Here is a 6840-nt window from a genome sequence, read left to right on the forward strand (position 1 = left end):
GACAATTAATTTAGTGATTGATTGATAATCAATTTACTGTTGCAGCACGTATTTTAGAAGAAGAGAACACTGCTGCACAGATTTCACACAGAAGCATCCAGGAAGAATGTTCAGACCTTTTTAGTCCTCCTGACCTGTAGGGAGAGCTGGCGAGGTCTCAGGAGGTGTCTCTCAGCTCCTCCTCTCCTGTCCTCCGTCGCCCCTCTCCTCCTCCTCTGCTGTTCCTCCACTCTCTCCCTCCTGCTCTCTCTGGCAGCTTGAGGGCAGAAGGAGCTGACAGCTGTCCTCCCTCTCAGAGGTCGAGAGTCCCGCTGAACTGTACAACAGCGGGTACAGAGCAGGGTTATTATAGTTAACGGAAACTAAGTCTAAAACTAGCAATGGAAAAATGATTTAGTTAACTGAAAAAAAAAGAAAAAAACGACAATTAAAAAAAAAAAAAAAAGTTTTGCCTTTGATTTGCCTGCAGGTGTTAAAGGTTAAAGAATGAAATTAACTGATTTGATAATAAATATTTAGTGTCTTTCATCCTTTTCAGCGTCTACAAGTCAAGGCTTTCTCTTAATACCTGAAAAACTAAGACGAAATACAACTGAACTGAAATAAAAACAACAAACTGAAAAACTATATAAAAATAAAAACTACAAAGACGTACCTGTTAAAAAACAACACTCCAAAACTCATTCTCTTCTTGGGCAGACATGCTCAGAAGTACCTGTTGTTTTATTGAATATGCTCGTTTTCTTTCCATCAACGGCAGTCCTGTGATTGGCGGAAAGACAGGAAGCGAGATGCTGAGTGACCTTCTCTCGTCCACTTGCTAAGAAGGACATGTTGCTTGGCAACGCTGCTGAACCTGAAGTGAAAGAGGAAAATGCCTTGATGTGTGTGTGTGTGTGTGTGTGTGTGTGTGTGTGTGTGTGTGTGTGTGTGTGTGTGTGTGTGTGTGTGTGTGTGTGTGTGTGTGTGTGTGTGTGTGTGTTTTCACTCTGGCCAGTGTGAACATTCATTCACTTTGCCTTAGGAATGAATAATTGATTGAGGCTAAGCATGGAGCTCACCTCTCAAACAGAGAAAAGACAAGAAGTCCTCAGTCTTGGGCCGACGTCGGGTCAGACAGTTGACTGCAGCAGTCAGATGCTGGCTGTGGTTGATCTGTGCTGATGTCATCAATGCTGGTGGTCCTGGTGAGCTGGGAGGGGACTGGGCAAATTTCCTCTGTGCTTGCAACCTCGGTCTGAACAGACACACACACACGCATTTTATATATACACACACACATAGATACATATACATACACAAACCAGAGAGGAGCAAATAAACCAGAGAATATTCACGTTCAAGAAGTGGAAAAAATTTGGATAGAGCTGCAACTAATGGTCATCGATTATTTTTTGATTAATCTTTTGGTCCATAAAATGTCAGAAAATGTTAAACCGTTGATCAGTGTTTGTCAAAGCTGGAAGTGACGATGTTCTCGAATGTCTTGTTTTGTCCACAAACCAAAATGATTCAGTTTTAATGATTTCTTTGTTATGTGGAGCAAAGACACAACAAATATATTTACATTTAAGAATCTAAAACAACAGAAATCTTGTTTTAATAATGAAAAAAGCTTCAATAGTTGATTAGTTGTTTCAGCTCTAGTTTTGGACCTTTAAATAAGTTAAACCTCGTCATCTCCATTAGGGTGAAACCCTCAGCAGCTGCTGTGGCAGCAGTGGCGTCGTTGTCGTCTCAGCTGCTGGGAACATACTAATCAGAAACATATGCTGCACGCGTGTGTGTGTGTGTGTATGTGTGTGTGTGCGGACACAGCCAGTTATTGTCCCTCCGTTATTAAACAGCCTATAAATGCCGTGGCACTGACTGCAGCAGGTGAGTACGAGCACAGCTGAACTTGAACTTGCTCCTCCTTTTACCGCTTTATCCTCCACATGAGGGTCACAGGGAGCTGGAGCCAATCTCAGCTGACATAGGACGAAAGACGGGGGCAAACAACCATTGAATCAACACTCAACTTAGAGTGTCCATTTAACTGCATGTTTTTGGACTGTGGGAGGAAACCAGAGTAACGTGCACATGCAAACTAAGCCACCACCCTGCCGTGCGGTCGGTGTCTTCTTCATCTTCTAACAGTTTGGTCGTGGATGTGTCACTGACCTCTTGCTGGCAGGATCATCCTTGTCACAAACAATGCTGGCAGGACGGCACTGCTGAGGGCGCGTCTGTAACGTCCAGCTCCAGCCGGGAGTGGCTGACAGGAGGGACTGACGCCGGGCGATGCCGTTAACAACAGAGCCTTCAGAGAAGAAGACAAGTTTACATGAAGAAGTTTCCTCACTGTGGCTAAATCATGTACATACACAGAGTCATATGATGTATACAAACACAAAAATGTCTTCATGATGTCAGTTTTGATAAATACACTATATGGACAAAGGTCACAGCTGTTAAGTATTGAATTCTGGTGTTTTAATCAGGGTTTGGTCTAGGTCCGTTATCTCCAATGAAGGACAATCGTGTCGCTTCAGTGGCATACCGTGACATTTTGGACAGCACTATGCTTCCAACTTGGTGGCAACAGTTTGATAAAAGGCCCCTTTTCTATTCCCCGTGCATAAAGCAAGGACTTTAAAGGCATGGTTTGTGTGGAAGAACAAAAGTGGACTGAGCCCTGACCAAATTAGGGATGAAGATTTTGAGAAAAGTCTTCCAGGACATGTGGAAGCTGTTATAGCTGCAAAAGGAGTACCAACACTAAATTAAAGTAGGCATAGTATACCCTATTTTTCCAGGTTAAGCTAGTTCCCTGGTGTCCTAATGAACATGTGACATGCTTTGATCAAAACACCTTAAAGATGAAGCACCACAGCAGTTCAATCACCCTGCCAAAACAGCCCTGTGATGAGGGGTGATCAAACTTATGGGTGATGTCACAGCCAGATACCACTTTGTACTAAGACAACATTACACATTAAGAGTGAGCCTCATGCTACTCTGAATAAGTCAAGTGCAAGCAGAAATGTAAAGCGACTAGTATGGTGGGGGGCCCTGAGAGTCGGCCGGGGCCGGAGAACAGGAATTATCTTCGCATTCCAGCAGCGGAGCAGATTTACAGCTATGACTGAGACACAGGACAAGAAGAGCAGTGATGGTACTGACCGCTGAGCCGGGTGGGAGCGTGTGATCTCAGGGTCCTGGCCGGGACACGGGCGCTCAGCAGCATCCTTGTGTTTTCACATTTGCAGCTGTTCTTCACTGAGTGTTTGTGCTCGGCACAGTGTGTGTGTTTTTCGCGATGCGCGTGTTTGGATTTTGGCAGCGACGGGTTATTCTGTGTCGTGTGTGAGCGGAGCGTCCTGGTCGTGTTCTTCCGGAGCGCGCATGCGCTTTCTCGTACGTCGGCATGCTGAACACTGCGGGTCATTTTCCCCGCGCACATTTCGTGTGTGAAAGAACATTTATTTTTTGGTGTGTGAGAGTCCTGAGACAAGTGTATTTTTTTTTGCCCTTTGTTGGTGTGATCGTGACGATGTATGTGTTTGGAAATGTGCATGTTCTGTGAATGCCGCGTGTTTTTCCGTGTGTGGGTTTTTCGTGGCTTGTGTGCGACTTTTTGCTGCGCGCGTGTCTTTTTCTGCGTGTGTGTGCTGGGGAGTGTTTGTGCCTTTCGCTGTCCATGAATGAGTGTGTTTTTGGACGCGCGTGCACGCGTGTGAATGCGTGAGTGTGTGTGTGCGGTGCGGTGTGTGTCTCTGAATTCCCTGAGGGAGAGGAAAAGAACTTTGCGGACCAGACGTTCTTCACACCACGGCATCCCATCACTGATGTCCTGCAAAAGAAGAAGACATTTCGTCACTGCAAACTGCTGCTGCTTGAATTAACTGATCAATAAATGTTTCTCATTATTATGCTCTTATTTCTCATCGAGACTATCTGTTGTTAACGTGGTTGTCAAGTTGCACATCTACATACACTACCGTTCAAAAGTTCGGGCTCACTTAGAAATTCCTTATTTTTGAAGGAAAATCACTTTTTTTCAATGAAATAACATTAAATGAATCAGAAATACACTCTATACATTGTTAATGTAGTAAACGACTATTCTAGCTGCAAACGTCTGGTTTTTAACGGAATATGTACATAGTTGTATAGAGGCCCATTTCTAGTGTTCTAATGGTACATCGTATTTGCTAATGGTGTTAGTAGGCTATTGGATGATTAGAAAACCCTTGAAAACTCTTGCGCAATGATGTTAGCACAGCTGAAAACAGTTTTGCTGGTTCTTTGACGAAGGCACAAATTATTTTGTAAAAAAATATTTCTAATCTTGTCAATGTCTTGACTATATTTTCTATTCATTTTGCAACTCTTTTGATGGATAAAAGTGTGACTTTTAATGGAAAACACCAAAAAATTGTATAAGTGACCCCATACTTTTGAACGGTAGCGTATGAATGCAAGATACGTCTGTCGGACTGTCAATTATGGCTGAAACAATTACCTAATTAAGCGATTAATCAGTTTGAGGAGGGTTTAAGGAATTAAAGCCGATTTTTCAGCTTCATAAATATGAATATTGAAAAATGTTCCGACACTACTCAATTAATCGAGACAATAAATTGACAGATTAACCGATTTTGAAAATAATTGTTAGTTGCAGCTAGGGATGGGAATTTCAGACATTTGTAGAGTCGATTGTCGAGGTCCACGTGTCAATTTTCTTTTTTTTTTTTTACAGCAGCATCAACAGCAACAATGCGGGGGGTGTAAACTATTCTACACTGTACTACTTCATTTTATGCTCAAAAACATGTCTGTAATGTCCATTATTAACCATCAGAACAGCGATAATAAAAATGAGGGGCAAAAAAAAGGGAAAAAAAGCTGACCCTCCGCTGGAATGCGCGTCGCCACTCGCCAGACGGCTCAGGTTTTTGAACCTGAGCTCGTTAGATGTCCACCAGAGTGAAGTACATCGATCTTGACTGGGTGAGATGCCGTCTTCATTTGTGTAGCGCTTGTGTTATGTCCCCCACCCCCGTGCGCGCAACCTCGTTCGCACTGCACGCACACACACATACACACACACACTATTGGACGCGCGCACAGCCACTCGAGAGAACGAGCCGGTGACGCGCACCATCATCTGAGAGCGCAGGGAGTCTGGACAGCAGGATCACCTTTTCGTGCACAGCTTCTTTAACCTCCATGGTCGTGAACTTTACGTGTTTGAGACACTTCGACTTTTTTTACTTTTAATTTTTTTTATCGAGGTGCGCACGTGTCGATTGTCGATCGATTTGTTGACAAAAAAAGTCCCATCTTAAGTTGCAGCCCTACTGTCAATTGCACAGGTTGTTTGACTGGTGACTTATTAAGGGCACCAATGTGTGCTGTGCCCACTTTGACTTTGTTTAGATGAAAAATGCACAAAATATTGCTACAAATGTGACATAGATCTCGCTACAAGAGCCGCTTTTGCACAAATCAAACAAGAATTACTGCACTCGTCTGATACTGCTTACAGATTGCGTCTTACAAAAGAGATTTTAATCACAATGTGACCTAAAATGAAATAAAAGTTAAGCTTTGTTGCCTATTCCGCCAGTGAAATTAAAAAAACTGCAGTAGCATCTCTTACAGACTTGAAAGCAGTGAATTGTGATCTATTTAACAAATCTGTTTCTGTATTAGTTGTGTACAAGAGAAAACCTGGCATGGATGTATTCCAGACTTACATATTTCTTCTTGATGATATTGCGTTTGGGTCTGTCTGTACTCATCTTGGCGCACGAACACTGAGCAGCACAGGAATCACAGGAGCCTCCTCCGTTGGCTTTTCGCTCTCTGACTGTTCAGGTGTAGAAATTCCACCACTCTGTCCTGGTGAGAAAAAAAGAAAGAGGGATTAGCAGATAAATCCAGCCTGTAGGTGCTTTGAAGTGGTCTATGCTCAAAAAGAAAGGCACCTTTTATTTCTTAAATATGAAATGTGCTAAAATACAAGATGAGGGTCACTTATATAAAGTGTTAAATGCTTCATCCTTTGCATTCACAGGTTCTTGGACATTCCTAAAGCATATACACTGGCAACAGAAGATTGTAAAAAATTATTTTCAGTCTTGTGATAGTTGCTTCCTACACACTCAGGCAACGTGAGACTATTTTATTTGATAAAGAATTTAGGATTAAAAAAGTACAGTAGGCAGGATTTGTTGGCATTATCTCATCATTTCCTGTACATCTACTGAGCATTTCAGAGAAACCATGCACTCCACCACCACACGCCAAAGTCCCTGGAGAAAATCAGCGATTTTACATCACAACACAGGAGTAGCTGAACCACGGTCGACTCCTTCAGCATTATTTTGTGACTTCACTATTCATGTGGGACGGTGAACGGTTTACAGATTAAGCTTCCTGTCAGAAAAAGGCTCCCTCACGATGAGATAAGGGACTAAACTGTAGACCTAAAACTGGCACGGATTCTCTTGGGTGGCTTAAATCAGGTTTTGTTTGCAGCGTCCCTGCTGACAGCCATGTTTTCCCATGAGAGCGACCATACCACTGTGCTAGTTTGGTAACATGTCGACGGCATGTAAAAATGGACGTAAAGCTGTCGGTACACAAAGCATCAACATTTGCGATTTGACCAGCACTTTGTCAGCTTTCAACTGCTCTTATTGGACAAAGGCAGCTGTCCTCTCATATTTGCCATGATTTATGGTCTATTTTCCTCTAAATGGAAACGTTCAGGAAATCCTGAAACCAAAGCCTCTGCCCAACTAGCCTGATATCATACTACTAATTGTAGTAAATAGTACAAATTGTAAC

The sequence above is a fragment of the Microchirus variegatus genome (assembly GCF_963457635.1).
Source record: "Microchirus variegatus genome assembly, chromosome: 1".
NCBI classification, from domain to species: Eukaryota; Metazoa; Chordata; class Actinopteri; order Pleuronectiformes; family Soleidae; genus Microchirus; species Microchirus variegatus.